Below are 24,379 nucleotides of genomic sequence, written 5' to 3'. Positions count from 1 at the left end.
TTGGGTGAAATCTGGATTTATTTGTAAAGATTTCCTGTCACCTTTTATCCCTGCAAGTGTCCTGGTATTTGTCTTGAATTTCACACTGGGCATCATACACAACTGCATTTCAGTCCTGCTGCAGACTTACTCACGTGAAGGCCACAGCCCTTGCAGTTTACTGAGCTATCAAGAGCAGTATAGTATTGTCCAGCTGGAGCTTAATTTTTTGGTGGGTTGACAGGCATTTTTCCTAGTTGTTATCAACAGCAGTCAAAATAAACTGAGTCTCCCTCTGCCCAGAGAAAGTACTGTGCTTTTTTGGTTTGGTGAGCATCACCAGCAAGACCTAGTGGTCTACTCTTTCAAGTTGAAAAAAGTGTTTAAAGGACAAATTTTATCCAGATAGCAAATAGCTTTTTGAAATCCAGCTCTTTACCCTTTGGTGTGGCTTGTGTGTGTCATTTTTGTTTCATCCTTTTGGAGTTTTTTGCTGTTACACAAATGAAAACTGGGCTGCTGAGTCCCTGCACCCCAGAAGACAGGCATTAAAAAAAGCACCTGCTCTAATTGAATTTTTGACCAAAATCCCACCAGCATCACTTCTGGCAATTGCCTTTCACCTGTATTGCTACAGCAGCTGACTGAATTGAATACCCCAACTGAGGGGTGCCTGGATAAAGGGAAAAGACCACAGCACAGGGTGAAAGAGAGTCTGTTGTATGATAAATTACACCTTTTGTCTTTCATCACATAAGTCAAATTAAAATTTCATAAGCATTGGTCTTAGTTTCTAAATTTCAGCAATTGTACAGCTTAAGAAAATGCCTGCAAGCAGAGAGAAGTTAATTTAATGAACTGTTTGAACACATTCCTTATCCTCCCCATGATGCTCCTTAGATGTGTGTACTGGGTGCTTGTTGCTGGGAATGGACTTCCCTTCTGCTTCCAGACAGAAGTTGGCTGGAGAACCCATAACCATCAAATTCCTGAAAATTTCCTCTTAGTGAAAGTCTAGAACTTCTCCTTACATTTACTCATTTACTCCTTAAAATTATATATGGAATTAAATATAATTAATTGTTTTAATTTGACACATCACAACCTGCATGGGATTTATTTTTATTTTCATTTTCTGAGCACAGACTCATTTAGGCTGGCAAAGGCCTCTAAAACCATGAAGTCCATCCATTAACCCAGCACAGCCAAGTCCACGTTAGACCACGTCCCTGAGTGTCACAATGCTGCCAAATACAGCAGGGTAACATTTGAAAGGATCTCATTTTTATCTAGAAGCTGAGGAAATAATGGTTGTCAGAGCTGAGTCACAGAGGTAAATATTAATGGAAGATCTCCTATAAGCCATTGTGAAGCCTCCTTGGAAATTCAGTCATATTTCCCTCATTAGCTGGAAGCTCTTTTGTCATTTGTGCAGTGACTTGCACTTCTGGAGGAATGCAGCCTTTTCAGTGATAGTTTAAAGGACTCTCTGTGTCATGTGGTCTTCTGTAACTCATTTCTTAGGGATAGATCTCTTTTATTCAGTTCCCAAATTCTAAACTGTGTTTAAGATATATTAGTCACACACATCATCATGTTTTAGAAAACACTGTGGATGTTCTGGGCAGTTTCCAGGCATGTACAGAGAAGTAGCATTATTCATGTACAGAGAAAATCAGTTAAATCAGTGTATGTTTTGGGGCTTAACTGTCTTTGGAAGCATTCTGAGAGCTTTCCTGTAAGAGCATCCTCCTGGCCAGTGGCTCCAGCCTCTGCTGGATCTGCTGGCAGTCCTTGAGGTTCTCTGCACTGGTTTTTAACTCCTCAGCACAACCATACCTGCACCTTGAACTTCCCTGGTGTTAACTCAAGACATTGTCTTCTGATGTCTTACAAAGAAATAATAATGAAAATACAAAGGTCTTCCTGATTCCAGCTCCTCAGGCTAAACCACCTGCTCGCTGCAATTACCCAAGGCTTCCCATCACTGGGATTTTCCCACACCACTGCACTTCAAAGGAAAGATATTAAATGTTGCCCTGTTTTAATGATTAATTGGAACGTTGTATAATACTGTTGCTGGCTTTTCTTGTCTTGCTCAGAGCTTCATGTAACTTTGCCTGTAAATTCATTTAGAAGTTTTTATTTGATTCGAGTTTTTTCAGAAAATGGCAAAGTAACAAAGGCCAAGTGTTTTCATCTGGTTTGAACAAAAATCTGTCCTGAATTTGAGTGTTTTGTAAAGGGATTGTTTTATTTTTGTGGGTTTTTTTTTTGTTTTTTTTTCTTTTTCTTTTATTATCTTGTGAGTTATCTTCTCTTGTAACAAATAATCTGTAGTATTTCCCCTGGTTTTTGGAGAATGTAATCAGAATTTAGTTGCTCACAGTTCAAACTCTCATTCAGGGTGCTTAACCAAAATGCACTTTGTGGGCTGATTGTGGGGGTGTTGGATTGGACCTCTAAGGGCTCCTTCCAACCCAAAATGTTCTATGGTTCTGTTCTGTTTGTATCCTTGACCCTTTGTGTTATTCACACATGATAAGGGACAATCTCTAAGCTTAGGGAAGTCAGGATTATGGGTTCTTTCATTCTGCAACATGCAAAATATCAATAAAGAAAGGAATAGAAATGTATTATTTGATTGGTACAAGTAAACACAGAATATAAAGAAAAAAAGTAAGGGTGGCAATAACAATACAGAGAGAAAGCAGCAGAAAAATTACAGGTTCTAAAAAAACCCCAAACCCTGTCTGTTAGCAAGTAAAACTCCACTTTAAAAATTTTGTGGTCTTTTTACATCCTAAAAATCTCATTCTAAGAGGATTAATTAAAGATAAGATCAGCCATAGAATAACTGTGTGCAGACCTGAATCCAGCTGACTGCATTTGTGCTTTTCATTCACTCATCAACAAGAAATAGCTCCAACTTTCACTTAGTCATAGCAAATTCAGATTTTAGAGATAATTTTTCCACGATTCAGGAGAAGGGATTTACTGGTGAAATGCAAGAGGAAATTCAGACTTAGATTATAATCTACATTGCCACCAAATGTCATAAATATATGGACAGAAGATAAATGTGGTGTTTTTATAAATCTGCAGTGGAACTTTATCTCAAAAATAACATGAACCTGAGTGTTGAATAACAAAGAACTGTGAAGTTCTTCGGTTTGTTTTTCTTATGGTACTCACATTTTGATTTTAATTCTTCTGTTAAAACAACCTGCAACTCAAATATTTAATTCTTATAATGAAAGGGTTTTTTTTAATTGAATAGATAATTTTGATGTGCAGCATTTTTTAAGCAATTTGTAACAATCTTAGCAACACACTAGAAAGTTTGACTTTTTAAAGAAGTGATTCAGGATGCCTTTTATAGCTCCAAGTAGCATGGCTTAATTAAAAAAAAATCAATTAAAAAAATCCTCTGGAGACATAAATGTAGAACTTTTATCTGACATTGGCATAAACATGTTTTTCATTTGCTTCTAGATTTTAGTATTAATTTTGATGGCAGGAAACCAAACCCAAATATTTCTGCTAGTACATTGACTCTGTGCAAAGCTTAAGGCTGTCTTGTTAGAATTTTCCAGCATTATCCCATTCAGTTCTGCCACTGTCCATTACAGCAGCATTTTGCAGCACACAAGTAAGCATTTTTCTGATGTGAAGTGTAGCACTTTGGGGTGCTTTGTGGAGCTTTGTGTTTCCCAGGATTTATATTCTGCTTCGGTCTCCTCTCTTTAGCCATTCTGTGAGAGGTTATCATCTCCATGCAGATGATGTTGAGGCTTATGTGTACAGTTTTCTGCAGAAATCTCAGCTTCTAGAAAATAGCTTACTTCTGGAAGGTGGAGTTTCATGACTTCAGGATAATTTTGTGTGTGTTGGGCCATGCTGACCCTAGCTGGTGCTTCAAAACCTGCACAATTTCTCCCAGAAACAGCTCCTGGTATCCCAGCCTGGCACAGTTGTTTTGGGTATACCCAGGGATGTAGAGGAGCACTCCACACCTCAAACCCGGCAGGAATTAGGTCAGATTGGCAGTTTCTTTCCAAGCTGATGATACCCTAAGATATTGCAGGAGTGTCACAGTGAACCTGAGCTGTCTGTGCCTGAGCACCTCCTCACCCGTGGGAGATTTGTAGATTTTTGTGTGTGACTTGATGAGCTTTCAATTTCCCCTCTCTGTCAGTGTGGAGTCTTCCTTATTTGAGTAACTTCATTGCTCTCTTTGTGACAAATTAAATTAAGAATTTTCGCCTATGCCAGGCTTCTAATGGTGCCTAAAAATAATTTCAAGACCAACAGCATAATGTCTTTCAGTAATTGTTAAATGTGAGTGAACTGAAAAGGCTAAAATAAGAATCAGGCCAATTAAACCTCTCTTTGAGGATAGTGGTGCCTGTAATTAGAGATGCTCAGGAAATGTTTCTCCCTCGCTCCCCACCAGTCCCCACCCTTCTTCTCCCACAGGATGATGGAAGTGAGGGAGAGAGCACCCACCTCGAGCATTATAGTGCTCACATGGGAATCTTCAGCAGCTTCTCCAGAATGTGAAAGCTCTCAGAGAGGATTTTAGAATGCATTTCTGAGAAATGTCTTGGCTTTTTTTAAGAACCAGTGCTTTCTGAAAAAAAAAAAAAATCTTAAAAAACCTCAATAATGCAGTATTTGTGGTGGTGGGGAGGGGATGTTTATTGTCTTATTCAGAGAATTGAAGACCTGTGATTTGGAAGTGTGGCAATAACAATGCTGCAGAACTTCTGCTCTATTGTTTCAGCAGTCTGTGGGAGCCTTATTTTAAAAATAAGAGTGATTTACCTCTTTCAAAAATGTTTATTTCTCATTAACTGGTGAGAAATTATACTATGAACTTCACTGTGGGTGGACCATAATCTTTATGGGCAGCTCAAGGTGGAACACACGGTCTAACTTCAGGTCAGGAGGATGCTTGAAATAGAGAAAATAAAGTAAATAAATAAAATTTATAGAGAACCCAAGAAAGCTGTGTGTGGCAAGAGGGAGATACCTGCCAGGAACTTTTGTTCTGTGTGATCCTCAGCTCACCAACTTTTTCTAATAGGTAAAACTCTGTTGCATGCTATAATGTGGTTATAAAAATTAGTTGTTATTCTTTTAAAATATATCTACATTATCCTATCCCTAGTTTCTCACAACAGCAGGCTCTTGTTTTTGTGAGACTTCAAGTGAATGCAGATTTATAAAATGCAGATTACGACCACCAAGGAGATATTTCTTACTCTTTACTAGGTCTTTCCATCCTTCACTGTTTGCACCCTTTATCTAAGCAATTTCTGTCTTAAGGACTGTAACTTTCTTTTTGCATGGAGAATTGCAAACCCTGTCCATTTCAAAGATGTTTGGCTTTTGTCTGTTTTGGTGTTGCTTCCTTTCATCCTGACTTGGGGGATACCTAAGGTAAGGTTTTAAACCTCAGAATATGATGCTGGAGGTAGGAAATAATGCAAGAATTTGTCTTCAAAAATAAATACCTATTTGTGAAGCATTGAAGCTTGCACTGAGCATTTGTCAGTTCTCTTTGTTCAGCACTGGGCACGGTACAGTTGTATAATGTAAATTTAGCAGGTTTGTTTTTTTTTTTTTTAAAGAAACATTGCACTGACTTTTCTCAGTGTGAACAGATTCCAAAGTCTTCAAGGTTTTGCTGGTCCTAGACTTTGTATGTCACAGCAGTTTCTAGTGTCTTGAATGTGGCTTAATTGGCTCCCAGATGTGAGGACAAAATGGACCCTTTTTTCTGTAGAGAACATGGACATGTGCAATTACATCGTTGAAGTCTATTGATTTGGAACCTTATAGACTGACTTTTTTTTTTTTTAATCAGGGTTTTCTTTTTACAATCAGCAAGAATTTTGTATGGAACGTGTTGGGAGTCTGGTGGGGATGTATATTTCCTATTCACTCAGAGGTCCAAAACCCAGTGTGACATTGTCTTTGCAGTAAATTGTATTTTCCCTGAATTCTCTGCATTACAGGCTGAGGAGCTGGATCAAAACCTGGTGCTCACAGCAGCAATGCCTGCATGCTACATTGTCATCTATTGATAATATTTTTTAGCGTGGCACCTAAATAAGGGCAATGCCTTATAAAAGGTTGCAAAATAAAAAAGAAGGGGGTTTTGGTATGACTAAAATAGTAACTCTGAAGTTTATTGAGCTAAATGGGCTTCACAGCATTTGTATGTTTTTTTCTTTAAACTGCTGTTCCATATCCCCTCAATTTAATTGCTAATGTGAATTTTAGCTCTGGGGACAATTTTTAACAGCCATCACGAGCAGGAATGTCATTCCAGGAGTGAGAATATTACTTTCTCTTCACGGTGGCATTAGTAAAATAGTCTTAATGGGGCAAATATATTTGCAACTCAATATCCCCTTTACCCAATCAGCTACTACTAAAATTCTCCTTACATGTTTGACTCTTCTTGCCTTAATGAAACTTCATGGGAACAGAGGAGAGGTGAGTGGTAGAGATACAAAACAGTAGGTGCCATCAGGCCACCAGTGTTTTGTGAGCTTGTGTCACACGAAGCCCTGGGATATCCTTGACACATGAACACCTTCACAAATGATGTTTATCTTATACATGCACAGAAGCAAACTACCATTTTCTAGTCTTCAGGGTATCTGCAAGTGGGTCTGTCTGTTCTGGCTGATTCAGTCTGCACTAAGAAATACATCAGTAACCCTCTAGACTTTGCAGGGTTACTTTGGATTGATAGAGTTGTATGAAATTTCTTGTTGAGACATGAAAGCAGATGAAATTCAGGTGGTTTTACTCTTCAGTGCGATGTGAATTTCTTACTAGTTGAGGAAAAGTAAGTGAAAGGACTAGTCAGAGTGTCACAGAAGTGATTAAATTGTTCTTCCAGGTTCTGCTGATACAGTAAGGAAAGAAAACCATAGTTTCAGAAAGAAAGTAAAGCCCAATTACCTCTGAGTAAAACTGGCAATTTACTTTTTACCTCTTCCCCCAGAGGAAAAGTGTTAGAACAATATTCTGTAGAATGGATCCGCCAAGAAAAAGAAAAGAAAGAAAAAAGATGTATTAAAATATTTAAATTGGTTATATGAGGCTTAATTCCAGCATTATATGAGATGCTTTCCAGCATTAGGAGCAGCATTTCCCCATGCCCCCTCTCACCTCTGCAACTCAGGAACCTGCAGAGAACAATATCCCATCACTCTCAATTGCAGTTATATCTTCCAGTTATGGATATAGTGCAATTCCTTCACTTAAAGGAGTTTTTGTTCATTTTTTATCTTCACATTTCATCTCACAGAGGGGTGATCACAGTACAATAGTGTCAAGGGTGCTTTTGGTGAGGTTTTCAGGTATCTGAATTATTTTTGAGATTTTCCAGGTTAGTTACAAGCTCTGGCATTTCGCGCAAGGAAACAGAAGGAAAACCACGCAGTGATGAGTAATTTACCATTTCCCAATAACCTTCCAAGCAGAGCTGAGTGGGTTTTGCATGGCTTTCACAATTACTTTGAAGAGCATTCAAATGTATCTCTCATGTTGAAACAGTCTTGTACTTCGGTTTCCCACACAGCAGCCAATAGTGTGTCCTAAGCAGTCCTCTGCAGGGCATTCCCAGACTCATATGTGAGAATTTCGGGGTTGAACCACTCCTGTTCCTTCCATGCAGCTGCCAAACCAGTTGTTTTAGCTATTGGCTTTCCCTTTTAATCTTTGCTGCCTTGGTTACTCACATGTGCTAAAGAATGAATGTTATTAACTCGGATGATGACAGAAGCAATGAACACAAACTTGTTTAAACTGGGTATGTAATTTGAAAATTTTAAGAGGAATCTTCAGGTGGGAGCAAGTTCTTCCCCAGCAGTGTTGTAGGTTCTGTTAGCTCCTCAATCCGTATTTGAAAGTAGCACTTCCATATTTTCTTCTCAGTCCTGTATCAGGGAAAGGCTCCTCTGAACTGATATAAATTTACTACAAATGGGGAAACAGGAGGGACTGTGAGATATGTGGCATCTGCCTTGGGGCAATGCTGTGGAGGGATGCAGTGGCTGGTTCAGGAGGATCTGCTGAATAAATACTGCAAGTTTTCCCATGTGCCACAGCCCACAAAAGATTCCCAGTGGAAATGTGAGACCTGCAGTAGAAACCGTCACAATGGTATTGCACACTTTAATGCCATTGGACAAGGGCAGGAGAAATAAAAAAACATGGACACGATGCTGGTTCTTTGCAATAGGAGCACATTGTTAAATAATATTCCACTTGTCTTAGGAATGGATTGTGATGAGGAAGGACAAAGTAGAAACATCAGTTGTCTTTGCTGCTCTTGAGACACACATTTCATCCCCATGGCATTGACCATATCTATATAGTTTGAAGTCTAATTCTTAATGAAAAATCCCTTAGGCTTCCTGCAGCTGTGGGAAAGTTTCTCATTATGTTCTGCAGGGCTTAATTTTCCATGCAGGGCTGTTCATGTTTTTAGTTCACAGGGAAAAAAATAAAAGCCTTACTGGTGAGAGATGTTGGCAAAAAAAGACTGCTGGTGAAAATACAGTGAGCAAGAGCTATCAATCCTTGTTTAGGAGAGAAGACACTGAAGTTTCAGTGCGTCTTGGATGGCAAAGGAAGCAGCCATTCATTGGAATGTTATTGAAAGGCTTTCTTTCCTTAGTCCTCACACTGTGTTTTGGTGCTTGGAGGGTTTATTGTCTTCCCATTTAGAAATCAGGGCAGTCCTGACTGGATGCTTTGTCTTTAAGGGGTGGGAGAAGTTTTTTTTAGTTTGAGGGTGGTAAAGAATGAACTTACCATTTTTTTCTTATTTTCATACTTCTTTTCTCTAATCGTATTTGTAAGTTGACTTTGGCTCAGCTGTGTTCAGTGATGGCTGGGTAAAACTGCCAGTGTAGGAACCCAGATCTGAGGGTCTCAGAACTGAAAATATTTGATACTTCCCTTTGGGTTTGATAAGACTCTCCTTATAGTCTCTCTTAATTAACTTAGGCTGCATGGGGAAATTGCTTTAACATTCTTTAAAAACCACCATAAAGTAGCAGACTTTGGAGTAGTAATCACAGAAGTAATGGAGGAATGCAGTAATAACAGTTTTTCCTTTAGTATTGTTTTTTAAAATTTGTTAATTAATTTGAAGTGTCAGACACTGTTTTGCAAAGCTTAGGTATTAAATGGAGAACTTGTCCTTTGAAAATTCGTATTGGTGAATACTAAGAGTAGCAATAAAAAAAAAGAAATATAGTACAACCTCTGGATACAGAGATAAAAAGAACATGGCCAAGGCAGTCAGCTCTTGAAGATCTGTATCTGCTGTGTTATGCTAAGCATGAGACAGAGTTTTAATGCAATTTAAAAATAATTAATCTTAAATAAATTCATAATGGCAGCATAATCAATGCAAATCTACGGAAATAGGAAGCCATGGTGAATTAGAATGTAGTCCTACTGAATGGACTGCTCAAGATTTCATTAACTAGAAAGACGAAGGAACCTCTTTACTAAGAAAATATCTTTTATCCTATACCAGTTGCTTTAGGTTGTTAATTTAAGAAGCTGATAATTTTGCACCATTAATCATAATAATTAGAGACAGATTTAGTGAGCTTTAGTGCAGTTCTCAACTAGATTAATAGTCGTGTAATCCAGTGTTTATTAATATAAATGAAGTAAATTAGAAGCATGACATTCGAAAGAGGAGGAAGAAACTTCAGGAACTTTCCTGGATGGTCCCAAAACTCCATTAATTTACAGTGACAGGTTGTTCTTCAGTAGTTTGTTTTGGTTTTTTGCAGTCTCTTTTTCCTCCTGCACTAACAATGCTGCCATTCAGACCAGGGAAGAATGTGTGCAATGATCTCTAAACCATGTTTACAGTGACTGAATATCCACGGATTTTGGTATCCGGGTGGAGATGGGTGTAGGGAACTTAGCAGCCATGGGAAGTTGTGCCTCTGTATTTAATACATATTCTTATCTGTAAGATCGTGTTCTTCACTCACCTGGAGGCTCTGAGCCAGCATTGCCAACACAAGCAGGGTTTGGAGCGTCAGGAAACTCCCGCCCCGCTGTGGTGGCAGCAGTTTGTGTGCGAGCGTTGCCATGCAGGGGTTTCAAACAAGAAATCCCGGGGACAGCGACGTCTCCTTGCTGCTTCTCTCAGGTAGGGAGGAGGGAGTGTTCCTTCTGCTGCCTCTGACTCCGTGTTGCTTTACTTCAGAGAGGAGTTGTGAGTGATGGAGTGTGGAGGAGAGAGGTTTTCCCCAGCTCTGTATTTTTCATTCCCTTCCCCAGGCAGGTGCCTTCAGGAGTCTGTGTTTTTCCACTCTGGGGTCCACAGGCAGATTAAGGTTGGCTTGTAACAAAATGTTCCACTGGTGCTGACCCCTCCCTGGGGTTCTGACATTGGTCAGGGGCTCTGTGAGTGCTCCTGTGCTTGGGAAACGCAGATTTCCAGGGGCTTTATTGAACTTGTGTGCTGAAGCACCTCCTTTTTGAGCCGTGTATGTAGTTAAGCGGAAAATCGCAGATTTATTTAGGATTGGCATCAGTTTCTCATTATAAACCTAATGTTTTAGTACTTCCAGAAATGAGTGGTTCTTCTGATGGCCTGCTTGAGCCTCGTTGACTCCATTCAATCCTCTCTGTTTTAAAAATCACTTTTTAAATTGTGAAGAAAATAATGAGAGGGTTAAAAGACTCCTGGTAGCTGAAAGCATCTACAGATTAAAAATCTCCATGAGCGTTTAGTAACTGAAGGAAATCAGCATGTGTGTTGGTGTGTTATGTCCTCCACCAAAACCCACCAACCAAACTCACATAGAACCACAGGTTCCTATGAGTTACCAGCATTTTCTTCCCAAGAGCTGTTTTCCTTTTGAAAGTATCCCCTCTTTGCTCCTGAAATGGAAGGCTTGTTTTTAACAGGGCAGTTCTTGACCTTCTGTCACCTCTTTGTTTTGGATACACTGGCTTAGCTTTGTATTGAAAATCACATCGCAAATCAAAATAGTCACGGAAATCTTCAGAGCTCCTCGTGAGGAAAGCATTGCTGTATTCCTGAATTTGAACAGCAGCTCCTCACAATGCAAAACACCAGACAGCACTTGTGAAGAAGGTAATTTCCTGTCCAATCCAGGCTCCTGGTAACAAATCACCTGACAAAAAGATCATGAAGAAGTAGTTGTGGGACATGTGCTCGGCCGTCACTCCGGTTATTCCACAGCTACTTTCCAGAGAGCAAGTTGAGAAATAGGACCTGCTTTCCAGTGGAAGCTCCTTAGGGTAGGTGGTTTCAGTTTTGCCTCCCTTGATTTGAGTAAGACAAGCCTGTTTGCATGTGGGAAGGGAATTCTCTTGGAGCGTGCCTTCACATGCAATTTCTCATACCTTTTTGGATCATCTTAAAAGAAATCTATACCTGTAGTTGACCTACTTAATCTGTGCAATTATTCCACTTTGCTTGGGTGTATGCACATCATGTTCTTGTCTCCGTATTTTTTTCCCCTGGTTTTTGGCAGTCGTTTTATTCCTTGTTAAAAATACCATTTGGTTGTTAATGGGAGCTGGAGTTGAGCATTTCTATTGTTAAAATTACTGGCCAGAAGAATGGAGGCAGGAACCAGACAGTGCTTTGCAAAATCACAGCCCATTCACTGCTTTCTCAGAAATCCTGCTGGATTCATTTAGGTGTTTTTAATAGTGATGAGTAAGGCAACTGGAGCCCTGCTGAAAGCAAGTGAAATGTCAGGGATTGTTGGTTCTAGTTAAAAATGCACCCATTTCTCAACAGAGCTTGATGCTGCAACATCTCTTTATCTATGAATCTGCTAAGAGATTTCCAAGAGCTGATGGGTATCATGTGCCTAATTGTCATCTTTTGTGTGATGCCAAAGTTACTCATGTGTTCCTTCCTTCCTGGCTGTATTATATTCTTTAATGCTCCAGAGTCTGCAGCCTACTTAAATTAGATGTTTCTGAGTCAAATTGCCTGTGAGTGGGGTGTATGTAGAGAGGACTCAGCCCTGCAAAACCCTTTTTTGCTCTGCGATTCAGCAGAATTTAGTAACCAGCTAAAATTGAGGGATGTAAGTAGTTTTCCTGGAGACACTGAGTCATTTGGTGTTTCTTTCTGGCTTAGTACTGGTACTCATAACATACTGTGTTATCTGTTCCTTAATCAATATAATTAAACTTCAGCAAATCTCTTTAATCAGACTTTAATTTCGCTTAATCAGACTTAGTTTTGTTGAAATTTACTCTTCTCAGTTGTGGTGAAATGCTTACTAACACAGGAAAGAATGACACTTCCCTCATGCTATTAAGGCTATACAGATCACTATGCCAGTGGAACAACAAAAAATGATTACAGGTAAAATTAAAATTGAATACAGAAGTTTTTTAACCTAGATGTACTAAACTTTTAGCAACCTTTACATATGCAGATGTACAGCATCTGATACTATTTAGCGCTGTGGTTATAATACTTCCGACCCTGATGTTTTGTTTTACGTTTTTCTTGTAAATGTTGCTTTTGTAGAGTTGCTCTAATAAATTCTTCCCTGTGTTTTCCAAAGTATTGCCTTGCCCCTTGGCTATCATAGGGAAACAGCTGTGATTTAAGACATCGGCTTTGCTATTAACATCAAGTGGCTGCATAGCAGCCATGAATCATCTTTATGGATGTGCTCTGACTAAATGATAGCACTCATTAGGTGTGGATGGATGGATATCTGAGAAAGTGATATAGGTAATAGGCTGTCTTCTAAGATAATGAAAAAGTTTTCTCCTTCACTTTTCTTTATATTCTTGCCTTGGAAATGGTGGCTTCAATGCAAAGCTTGCAAACACACAGCTGACAATGAGTCTATCCCTGTAAATCCATACACAAAGGACTGATTCATGTGGTTGAATGGTGATTATTCACAACTGGGACTTCTGTAGCTGAGTATTTTACCAGGCAAGAACAAATTAAGTTTGGGTTCTTTTTTATAAGCTGGAAGTTCTCTGGCATCTGATGGCCGAGGAAGGATTGTCCCTGGTGTTGTCAGAGGAAGGTGGGGCGATTTATTGGAATGAATTTCAAAGGAATGTGCAAGAAACAAATCTTCCTAATTTCTGTTTTGCCAAAACAGCCATTTAAATAGCAAGCATTCCTTCTACACATGGCCTCTGTGGGAGAGTATTTAATCTTTCCTGTATAATTTATTTATTTAAAGGAAATTATTTTATTCTTCTACGGGAGAAGCAAAGATATAAGGAAATTGCCTCTTGGCCAAGTCGTATCTCTTAACCCAGAAAATACAATTCACCCCCTAAATGAGCTGGGTCAATCTGCTCTTCTTGATAATGTTTTGCTTTAATCAGATTTTTCATAGTTGCTCTCTAAATACTAATTATTTTTTTTTTTTCATCAAGCTTTCAATTTATTTGCAGCAAAGAATGGTTATTTAACAACAAAAACCCACAAAGAAATAGCGTGAACATTAACTGCCCTAAGACACAAACTCATTAGAAGCACACAGTCAGATTGATTGGACTGATAGTGATGGTGATGATAATAATAATTGCATTACATCAGTGCCTCAGGATCCTAGCTGTAAATGAGGCTCTCATTCTTGTAGGTACAAAACTAAGATCCTCTCCAGCTCAAGAAGAAGTGAAATGAGAAGCAGTGAGAGCTTGAATACAAATCTTTCCCTTCCTTTTTGTTTACTAAAAAAATTAGTTCAAAAAAAAGAGGAGACCTATCTGGATCCCAGCCAGACAGAGAATCATTTAAGTAAAGACCTCCATGATCATTGCATCCAACCATTAACCCAGTCCTGCCAAGTCCACCAATACGCCAAATTCTGTTCTTTAGGACCTTCAAAAGAAGCAAAACATCTGTTGAGCAATCATATGAAACACTGTCGTGCAGGAATATGGCACATTCTCCCCTCTGTTTGTGTAAGCAATTAATAAAGAAATGAAATAATGAATGATGCAGGTTCCAGCTGCAGTAATGCAGGCAGTGGTGGTAATAAGCAGGGAGCACAAATGCCTGTTTGAAGGATGAATTGAGGTTTGTACCGAGGTATTGCTTTTACAGTCAAGCAGATGTCATGGGCTTGCTTTACAGGATATTATGATATATGAAACCAAAGGCTTCTGAGCAGTAAAAATTACTCCTGTCAATTCATCTTTGTGTATGGCACTTTGATATATCATTTACAGCTTAATTATATTGTCATAGTTGAGAGATTAAAAAAAAAGTCAAGTTGGCTCTTGCTTAAACCTCTCTCTGAAATAATGCTCGTAGGTGAAGAAATCCATAAGATCTATATAAAATTCCATTATAATGTATTGTGCCATCAATAACAGGTTCCTTCCATCCAGTTTCACAGGGTACAGTTAGGGAGATATTCATCAGCCATCACTCACTGCACAGCAGCACAAACAGCCGGCACCAGAGAGCCGCAGGGAAAAGCCAGAAAGTGGCAACTGCCCTTTGGACAAGCCTTGGAGTGGCTGGGGTGTGGGATGTGCCAAACCACACTGGAATAAGGGCAGTGGAACCACGACAAAATCCTTTGGTGTGTATCTGTGGGTGTGGCTGTGAGAAGTGCCTGATGATTGGGTCTGGGAAGGCCTGGCTGTCCCATTCACCAGCACTGTCACCTGTCTCCAGGTGAAACCCTTGGTGCTGGCACCCAGGTCCCTTCAGCTGCCATCCCTGGCCAAGGGACAGGAGGGGATCAAGTGTTTTTCAGATCTCGAGCTGGGCTCAGTTTGTTACCAAGGAGATGTATGGTTTTCTGGGTTTGCCTATTAACTGGCGGGTTACACGTGAAAAAACAACTCTGTAATCAAAATAAATTGCACTATGTTGTTCAGGCATGCAGCTTCTGAGGTTTAATTGTTTTCAACTAAATTGATAAAAGCAAAACCCAAAGGAGTATTTTCTGTGTTCTCAGACTCTGCATTACTCTTTGTATATTTTACCTTCATTTAGTAAGTTCCTCTTGTGTGAAGCTGTTGGTTGCAGTGACTTGCATATGGATTCCTAACAGAGATCTGCACTTCATCCAAAAAATCGGTGTGGTTAAATTAGGCTGAAATTTTTCCAAGTGTTGTGTTTGGCTCCTCCATATTGCTCCTGCACCTTGTGTTTCTGGATAATACTGTAATGCATATACAAATTAAATATAATATTAATGATTACTGCCAGGTGCTGCACAAAAAAAAAAAAAAAAAAAAAAAAGTAATTTAAATTACTAGACAAGTAAATGTAAATTAAGATAAGGGTGCCTAAACAGTTAATTGCATTATTTGCTGCCCATGTTTTATATACATTCATTCAAACGATGGGTTGAGGCATGCACTTAATTTATTTAATGACTTCCTGCTGTAGCTGTGATTTTGCCCATGGGTGGCTTTCAGAGTGACAGCTTGGAAGGCAGAGAAAGGTTGTTTATCTTTTAACTCCAAGATGGGAAGTCAAAGGTGTGGACAGGCAGAGGTGCTGGCGATGAGGCAAAGTGGTGTCTGCTTGGTAAAAGTGGCTAATGAGGAAGTTTTTCATTGCAAATGGTCTCTCTCAGGCACTGTGGAGTTTTTTCTGTGGATGCAAAGGTAGGGCTGCTCCCATATTCGTCTGCTGGGGATGTGGCACATGCTGACAGCACAATTTAGATATATGTGAGCAAGTAGATTAATGAAGCATCAGGAAAAAGTTCAGACATACAATCTTCTGAGCTTACTTTGCCACTAAAAGATTAGATTGGCTGTCATAAATTACTAATCTGAGCCTTCTAACTCTACCAGTTTCTCTTGCCTTTCACTTCTCTAGTTTAATGAAATTGTGCTTGCTTGCCGCACATATTAAAGAATCCGTGTAATAAAACAGTAGAGAAGAAAGAAAACTACATGATTCCTTGGATACCTGGATGTAAAGAAATGGGTTGGAATCTGATGTTTGCAGATATTTGCTTTGCTGAAACAAATTCTTTCAATGTATGCAAAGTGCTTGTATCATTTATGTAAACAATTTTTTTTCTCTCAATTTTACATGTTTGGGGGAAAAAACCACCCAAACATTTAGTATGCTATAATTTTGTAAGAATACTGCAAAAAAGTGGTGGGGTGCTACAAGTTGCTTGTAGAGTGCACGACACCTCTATATGTGAGAAAATTTTAGGAAAGCTTCTAATCAAAGTCAGAAAACAAACATTCAGCTTTCAAACAACACAAATTCAACATTCTGGGAAAATGAGGATTTTCTTTTTTCCCCATGTTGAGGCCCCAGTTTGAATGAAGTCTCTGTGACCTGATCCTTAATGTGCAATTTGAGGCCCTTGCCCTGGGTGGAAATCCTGTTGTTATTTAGCAGTAACCTGCTGCCCCTGAGGCACAGTGTCAGTTCATGTACAATGTATTTAGTGATGTGTTCTGGGTGCACTAAATAAGAATTTGATTTTCCATTAAAGACTTGTTGAGAACAGCTATCTTTCTGAAGAGCTTTTCACATCTGTTCTTATCTTACTGTTTTGTCTTGAGCTGTATCTGTGTGCCAAGATTCCTTTTTTCTTTTCTGTAATAAATTCCTTTATGATGCTGCCGAATGCTGTTGTTAATGTGGAATTGCTTGGCTTTACTTGGTGATTCTGATGCCTTTTGGGTGAGCTTCGTCCATCTGATTGAGACTTAATAAAATCAGTAAATGTCTTGTTTTTTAGTGCTTGGGTAATTTGCTTTTAAAAAAGGAAGAGGTGGAGTCCAATGCTGTGTAGTGATGGTTGGCATAGTAATATTGTTGTTCCTTTAGAAAAGCACTTGCTGGGCAGGAGACCAGAAGCAACAGTTTAGCTGTTATTAATCTCTGGAATATTTAGGCTTCTCTTTTTGGCGTGATTTGCTAATAGTGTTTCGCCTGAGTAACCAATGTCTTCTGAAGGAAAAAATAAACAGATTTGTTTATCTGTAGCAGCTTGTTGTGATTTTTCACTTTCTTTCTCTGTTTGTATTTATTATATTTTGTATGCAATGTATAAATATTGATATCTTGGGGAATAATTTTTACAAATAATCCTTTTCTAATGTTGTTGTCTGTGTCCATTTTCTTTTTCCCTCCCAGATGATACTTTGCTGCTTAGCAGAATCCTCACACTTTCCTTTTGTATTATAAATGAACATCACAGATATGCAATTTAGAAACGTGTTATTTCCCAAGCAGTTATGAATATGGTATTAAAGCAATGCAATTCCCAAGCTGATGAGAATGCAAGTGTAGTCCTTGCTGGTGAAACAAGCAGAGATGTCTGAAAGGAATGTGTGTGTGTTTGTCCCTTCAAGGTGCTGATTCCAGAGCTGGTCCTTGGTTTTTCCCTGGCTGGTGAAGCACAGCTCGGGTCCCGTGCTGGAAGCTTTGCCAATCCTCCAGGGGAGGAAGCTGAGCACGTGGGGATCTCCTGGACACTTGTCTCAGCTGCTCCCAGGAGTGAAAAGTAAAAGGCTGGATGGGTTTGGGGAGGAGGGGCATTATATTAACTACAGGAGAAGGAATTTTGAGGCTAATTCAGCCTGGAAGAAGTGATCTAATCTCTCTGTATTTCTCCCTTGCTACATTGACTTCTGCAGGTTTGACTAGTCCTGCGTGTGAAAATAATTTTAAATGTCTCCATATATGTAAGTTAAAAATTAAATAATTATCTAAAGTGTTTCTGTTCCTATTCTATGTTGATTTTTTTTAGTAGTGACTGGTTTTTAATTTTGTTCCGTAGTTGAACTTGGTATATGATCATGTCAAGTTACTTGTTGAAAGTCTTATTTATTTCCTTAGAGTTCCTGCCAGTTTCTAAATATTAGTGTTAATCTTTTTGAAAGTAGGAGCTCCTTGCTGTGCAGCTCTCTAGACTTTTGTTCAAGTAAGAGTAAGATAAATTTCTCAGGTAATGAGATGGGTTTATGTGTTATTGCATAAGTAACAGATTGAGTTACTCTGATGATGAATGAAGTATTTCTCCCACTGTACATAGTTTCAGCAGAAAAGATTAGAACTGGACTAAACTATAAGCCATTGCTGTTAAATATTTCTGTGGAGATCATGCAGATACTTGACTTGCTGGTTTATTTGATAGGGAATCTGGACTCATTCTGGAGTTTGCCCTCAAAGTTTCCCGTGAGCAAGTAATCTCTCTTAATTTGCCTTTTCTAGAGAAAATGAAAAATAATAGTCTTCTCCTGGATAGAACCTGATATTTAGCAATATTTTCAGATCTTGAGAAGAAAAATAGATTTTTGTTGTCTGCGTACACTTTTAAATTACTGTGCTTGTAAATTACTGTGGAATTGCTACAGTAAATTACTGCCCTATAAAATACTGCTTCTCACTGGCTCAGGAAGATATTTTAGTGTACATGCCACACTTAAAAGATACTGTAACATAAATCAAATTTATTTGAAAGGTATTATTAGGTTTTGTGTACTCTGTACTGAATCGTAGCGTATCCTTAGCAATGATTACTCATAAATCCCACAATTATTCGAAGAATAGCCACACAATTAGAGTAACATTGGCTGTGTTATCCTGTGTTACTGCAACAGTATGGAAGCATTTTAATAACAACAAGGGATTTAATTGCTATAAAGACTTATTTGTGGAATGCTAAACACTTCGGTAAGCAAGGCATTTGAATTGTGCATTACAGGCACCTGGAGTATTATCAGCTAATTAGGAACTGAAAGGGCATATGTGGTCTTAGCAAAGGCTGTTCAACTTCTGCACTGTTGTTTTTCAGTATTAAAATGGCTGGAGCAATGATCATAAGTTTTATGTGACTTTAAGTATGGTTTATTACCTTCTGTGAACAGTTTCTAAAATAAACTTTTAAGCGGTTTTCAGGGAATAGTGCACAATTAAATTTTGCAGTGAAGGTAGTGATCTACAGCTAGAAAATAATGTTGAAGTGTTTACAGCGTAATAGAATGGCATAAATATTTAATTTGTTTCTAGGAAAAGCTGTTTGTTTATCAGCAGCTGTATTTTGTCAGGTGGTGGGAAACTATGAATTTAGGTTGATTGGTCCAGGTAAAGGAGGAGAAGCATTAATTGGAGTCGGGTACCGTGAGGAGTTCTTCATTATTAATCTGCCAGTTTTAAATTCCATCTGTAACATAATAATCCAGTGCTTTTGACAGTTTAAGCTTTATTGTCACCTTTAAACCTCTACAGAAGGAGGATTTCCTCTGAAATCTGTCTGCTTCTTGCCTAGCTGTTAATTATGCCTAGTGACATATCCTGGTAGTTTCCCCTTCCTTTCAGGCCACTGTTGTCTGCAGATTTCTTTTGCTTCCAGGCTGTGGTATTTTATCCTCTCTCTTTGCTGTTCCTCACTTTTCACTGAAATTCTTGGCAGAAATAGTGGCCCACACAAGTATTTTATCTTTTGTTCAAACCTTTGGTTGTTTATGACCAGTCAGCTGTCAAAACCCTGTGTCTGCTGGTGAGCTACAAAGTTATCATCGCTGGAGGCTGAGTTTATTTTCCTAAGGAATTAAATACATTATCATATAGGTGTGATGTTGTTGAAAGTAGCTAAAAATATATTATTAATGCTTCACAGAGGAGGAAGACTGTTGCTAAGCAGGCCAGGGTGGATTGTCAGTTAGTGAATAAATACCTTTTTCTTTGCAGGTGTTTGTGTGAGGCTCGGGGGTGACTGTCCTCGCCCAGGGCAGCGCAGGGTGACACAGCCTTGTCCTCTTTCCTTCAGCAGTGCAGAAGTGACACTTGTGAATGAACTGGCTGGAGAGATGTGCTCCACCCTCCTTCCCACTTAAACTTGGCTTGCTGGAGCCGGCTCCCTGAAATCAGGCTCCAGCTGTGCCCAAGGAGGCAGAGGGGAGAGCACATCCCTTTGCCCTGCTTCCCAAACCAGATGTGGCTTTTTGGGAAAGTCCCCGAAATCTCTAAGGGGATTAGCTGTGGCATTGTACCAGGGCTGATGGCTGGGTTTGAAATCCTGTACTGGTTGTTTTCTTTTTCAAAAAGGAAAAAAAGCTCCACCAGAGCTTGGGCACGAGTAGTGCTTCAGTACCTGTTGTAAAAATGTGCATTTACCCTAAATTAAGTAGATATTGTAGTTACAGACTGATTTTGTCCTCCAGTATGTTTATTGTACCTTTAAAGCAAACAAATTAACTCCAAATGGCAGAGTTCCCTCTTGCTGTGCTGCTGGCAGGTTATTTACTGGTTTGTCTGAGAGCAGTGTCAGGAGCCTGTGAATTCCCCTTGCCTCACCCCAAAAAATCTCCTTCACCTGTTAACAGGAGTTGGAATGCATCAGGTGCTGATGGGGGGGAAATATTTCACAAGTACAGCTGAAGGTAAAGGCCTGGCAGTGGGATCTTGTGAAATCACACTGCTGGCAAACCTGGCAGGGAAGGATCTCACCCATTTAATGTTTTTTTTTTTGCTCTTCCAGCTGTTGGAGTGCCAGCCTTCCAGGGCATTTGGGATACAATTTGCTTATCTAATAACTGTAATTAATCTGTGAGCACAGTAGTGCTGTTAAGGTGGAAAATGATGAACAGCAATAAGGCATTTCATTCCTGTTATATATTGTACTCTCCAGCCAGATTATTGGTAACCCCAGATGTTTTATGGCTTTTTGATAACAGCACAGGGTGTTTTATTCTGGATATTAATAGGAGTTACATTTTCTAATGTAGAAGTTCATTCTGCCCTTCATTAAATAAGGTAAAATTGCACTATTTGTCAGTTCATGATTCTAACAGATCTTTATTTTTTAAGAGTTGTGTGTAGGAGGAAATTCGGATTTATCGTTCTGTATGCTGCTAGTCTGGGACAGGTAGAATTAGAGGAGAAACATCACAATCTCACAGCTTAGCATAAAGCTAGAAAATAACTCCAAGACCAGTGATTTTTTCCTGTTTCAGTTGAAGAATCTAATAAATGGAAATACAGGAGAGAGTTTTAAAAGAAATTGATTTCCTTACTAACAATGTTTTCTTGCCTGAATAAGAGTTTAATCATATTGGTGGGAAACCAAATTGATGAGCCTTTAACATCGGATGGTACAGAAACAGCGATTAGAAACCATTTGCCTACAGCTTAGAAGACAAAAATTTAGATTAAGCACAAATGAAACATTAATTTAACCTAATTCTGTTGAAGTCATGGGGAAAATCTGCTGCTGTAAAATTAATCTTGCTCCTCATTTCCAGTCATGAAAAGAGTGAAATAATGTCAGTATAATTCTAGTTTAAAAGTCCTCCATATGCATTCTTCTCCTTTGTACCTGATGCAAGCATACCTCTCATTTAGGAAATGTCCTCCTCCTCCTGTCACGTTGCTTGCTTTCTGCCATTCTTTATCAACAAAATTGTCTAGATTTAGCTTCCCAGAGCCAAGAAAGTGAGAGCCCAGCAGTCAAAAGCCTGTTTAGAAGAGAATTTAACAAAAGACAAAAAAAGTATCTCAGCTGCTTTACCAGGCTTGAGCAAGAAAGCAACTGTGGCCTTGGAGCTGTTTCCTGACAGAAATGAAAAAAAAACCAAACAAACCCAAAAGCCTCAATTTGTGCACAGTTGTTTTGCTTTCCAGCCAGGATTCTGATCTGGGCATACAAATATTGCCTTCTCCCTCTTGTCCCTTTCCCACTGATCCCCATAAATCATTGCTAAAGGAATCATCTGGGGAGTGTGTCTCTCCTGCTGGTGTTTGTGTGTGTTGTACAGGTCCTTCGCTATTCACTGTTCTGGTAAAAGATGTGCTTTGGGGTTTTGTTGGGGGTTTGTTTTGAGACACTCTTGTCCATTTAATTAAACACTTCCTAAATAGGAAGGGCACTCTCATTTAATAAAGAATTAATTTCTAATTCTGTTCCTGGCTTCCAAAAATAGCGACAAATTAATTAGTTCAGTCTCCAAATTCAAATTCTGTTACTGCTTTCTTCACTGTGTAACACCATAATGGGAACTGTTGGCTCACAGGTTCCACCATGGTCCTTCCCAAACTGATGAGAGGCACCCAACAGAGTCTGGCCACTAATTAGTCACCTTTCCTAAGAAAAGTCCAAAGAGACGTGTGGTGCTTGATAAAGCCCATCAAAATGGATTTGTAGTTCTTCTACTAGAAAGACCAAATATTACAGTTTAATCCTTGCTATTCTCTCTTCTCTCAGCACCAGGGATCAGGCTGGTTGGTTGATCCCTCTTCCCAACTTGTAATTAGTGAGCAATGAACTACTTCCATTTAGGCCAGACTGACTGAGGTAGGCAGGTTTTTCTCTTCTATTTCAGCTCCCCACTGCCAGTGCCAGTTCAGCAGCTGCCTGGTTGTGCACATCTGGGCTGGGCCTCCTGCGCTCATTGCCAGAATTGCTGATTTCCTGAAAAAAAATGTCACCTACTGGGGTTTTAGAAACTCCATCATTTAACTGTGTCATACTTCTAACACCTAATTTGTATTCATTTAGGAGCTTATTCTGGGGTGTTTTGGGTAAGCTGAAGTATGGCCACGGAGCCTTAAAATTTAAGAGGTCCGATTTTAGATTTTGACTGACGTGGCGAGAGCTGGAGTGTCACCTGAAGTGACACACAAGGCAATAAGCCTTGGTGCAGCCTCTCAAAGGACTGTGCATTGTCTGCAGAGGAGAGTTCAGGAGGAAATATGGGCTGTGGGACTCAGCCCTTATTTGCTTTGGGGTGTGTGGGGCCATCCCCGAGGTGAGGGCAGCGTGTGGTGGGCTGTACACAGCAGCAGCACGCCGAGGCCTCCTGCATTCCTGTGGGGTTCTGTGGGATTCCTGCATTCCTGTGGGGTTCTGTGGGATTCCTGCATTCCTGTGGGGTTCTGTGGGGTTCTATGGGGTTCTGTGGGGTTCTGTGGGATTCCTGCATTCCTGTGGGGTTCTGTGGGGTTTCATCAGGGCTCTGTGGGGTTCCTGCGGAGTTCTGCACAGTTCCTGCGCTCCTGTGGATTTGCAGGACGCAGCGGCTGCCCCTGCTTGCACAGATGAGAAGTTGTGGGAACTGACAATGGTCAAATGAGAGATTTTTAGGCTTCAGGCATTAGCTTGAGCCTGTGTGAAACTAAATCACACAAGGTTCTCACTCTGGCCTGAGAAATCATAAGGAGGAATCCAAACAGTCCTTAGAGAAGGAAAACAACCTTTGCAGATGTTGTTTGTTGCCTTGTTGTTTACGTGCAAGAAACAGTCAAGGGGTTGTTCCCAACTGTGCAGTGATGGTGATGTGTTGGTTTGGTGACCAATGACAGGTTTGCCTTTTTGGACCTTCTCAGAACTGTCTATAGAAGAAGATCTGGAAGAATAAAACTTGCTCTCTTGTGCAACCAAGCTCAGTCGGTCTGTGTCGTACTTTCGCCATCCCTAATGTAGTGTGACAGGAGGTTACTTGGCTTGGCTGAAGCAGGACATGGCTTTGCTGACACCCCTTGCCTGGTTCCCTTGTGTTGCAGGAGTTTGGCTGGGCTGCTGTGGGTGACACACGAATCTGTGCCAGCTCTGGTCGGTGTGTGATTGGTGTCTGCAGCGTGCAGGGCCTGTGTGCATGCTGATGGCTGATTTCTGAAGGTCAGGCTTGGGAAAGGTTGCTGTGCCTGCATTCACAGACGCTCTTACAAGTAAAAGCCAAGCAACACAAGCAGCTCTAGCAGTGCTGGCTTTTTGCAGACTCGGTGCTGTTGTGTTTGTGTGGAAGTTGCATGACAGCAGCAGTGGTGCACAGGCAGTGGTGCAGATCTGAGATGTGCTGTAGCTCACTGATACCAAGGCTTTCTGTTGGTGACATCTGTCATCCTGTTAAGCAGGACACCTTTATTAGGTATCTGCTTTGGTGATTTAAATCCATGGAGGACGTGCTGACTGAAAAAAGCTGTGCCACATAATGCTGTCATTTACCCAAATGGATGCTTTTCTATTTTTTGACACATTTTTAAACATACAACAAATATATCACTATAATAGAGCAGTGCAGTTATTCATTGGATTGCATTTATTATATAATTCCTTTAAAAGGAAACCAATTATTTAATTGTTCTCACCTACCAAAAAATATCAATTAGCATGCCAGACTAATTAATCTTCTAAAAGGTAACAATCAAATACAGCACATTTCCTCCCATAGGAAGACAGTACTTCTAAAGGTCACCATTTAGCTGTGCACCTCCTTTTATTGCACTTTCTCAAAAAAAAAAAGGGGGTGGAAGGAGGGGTTGAATGATGAGAACTCAGTTCTCTCTAATGCTTAATAAACTTAACCTTTATCATGGTATTGAACTTGATGATCCTCCATGAAAGAGGAGTGCACGCTGCTTTAGAGGCATTTGTGC

The 24,379-nt window shown here is 39.7% G+C and overlaps 1 protein-coding gene across 9 annotated transcripts in view; it reads left to right on the top strand.

Annotated features, from left to right (window-relative positions):
- NAALADL2 (N-acetylated alpha-linked acidic dipeptidase like 2) overlaps positions 1-24,379 on the top strand; it is a 427,779-nt gene that overhangs the window by 147,065 nt on the left and 256,335 nt on the right. The window contains exon 1 of one of the 9 annotated variants that reach the window (XM_088061040.1): positions 10,159-10,186. The exons of the other annotated variants lie outside the window; for them this stretch is intronic. The gene's annotated coding sequence lies outside the window, so the exon portion shown is untranslated. Of the gene's footprint in view, positions 1-10,158; positions 10,187-24,379 lie in introns of those variants that run through there. 9 annotated transcript variants of the gene reach the window in all.

This window comes from Pseudopodoces humilis, chromosome 11 (genome assembly GCF_049639895.1).
Source record: "Pseudopodoces humilis isolate 2021_Gansu_Grassland_sample_001 chromosome 11, ASM4963989v1, whole genome shotgun sequence".
In the NCBI taxonomy this organism is placed as follows: Eukaryota; Metazoa; Chordata; class Aves; order Passeriformes; family Paridae; genus Pseudopodoces; species Pseudopodoces humilis.
This window is presented reverse-complemented; position numbering and strand designations above follow the sequence as displayed.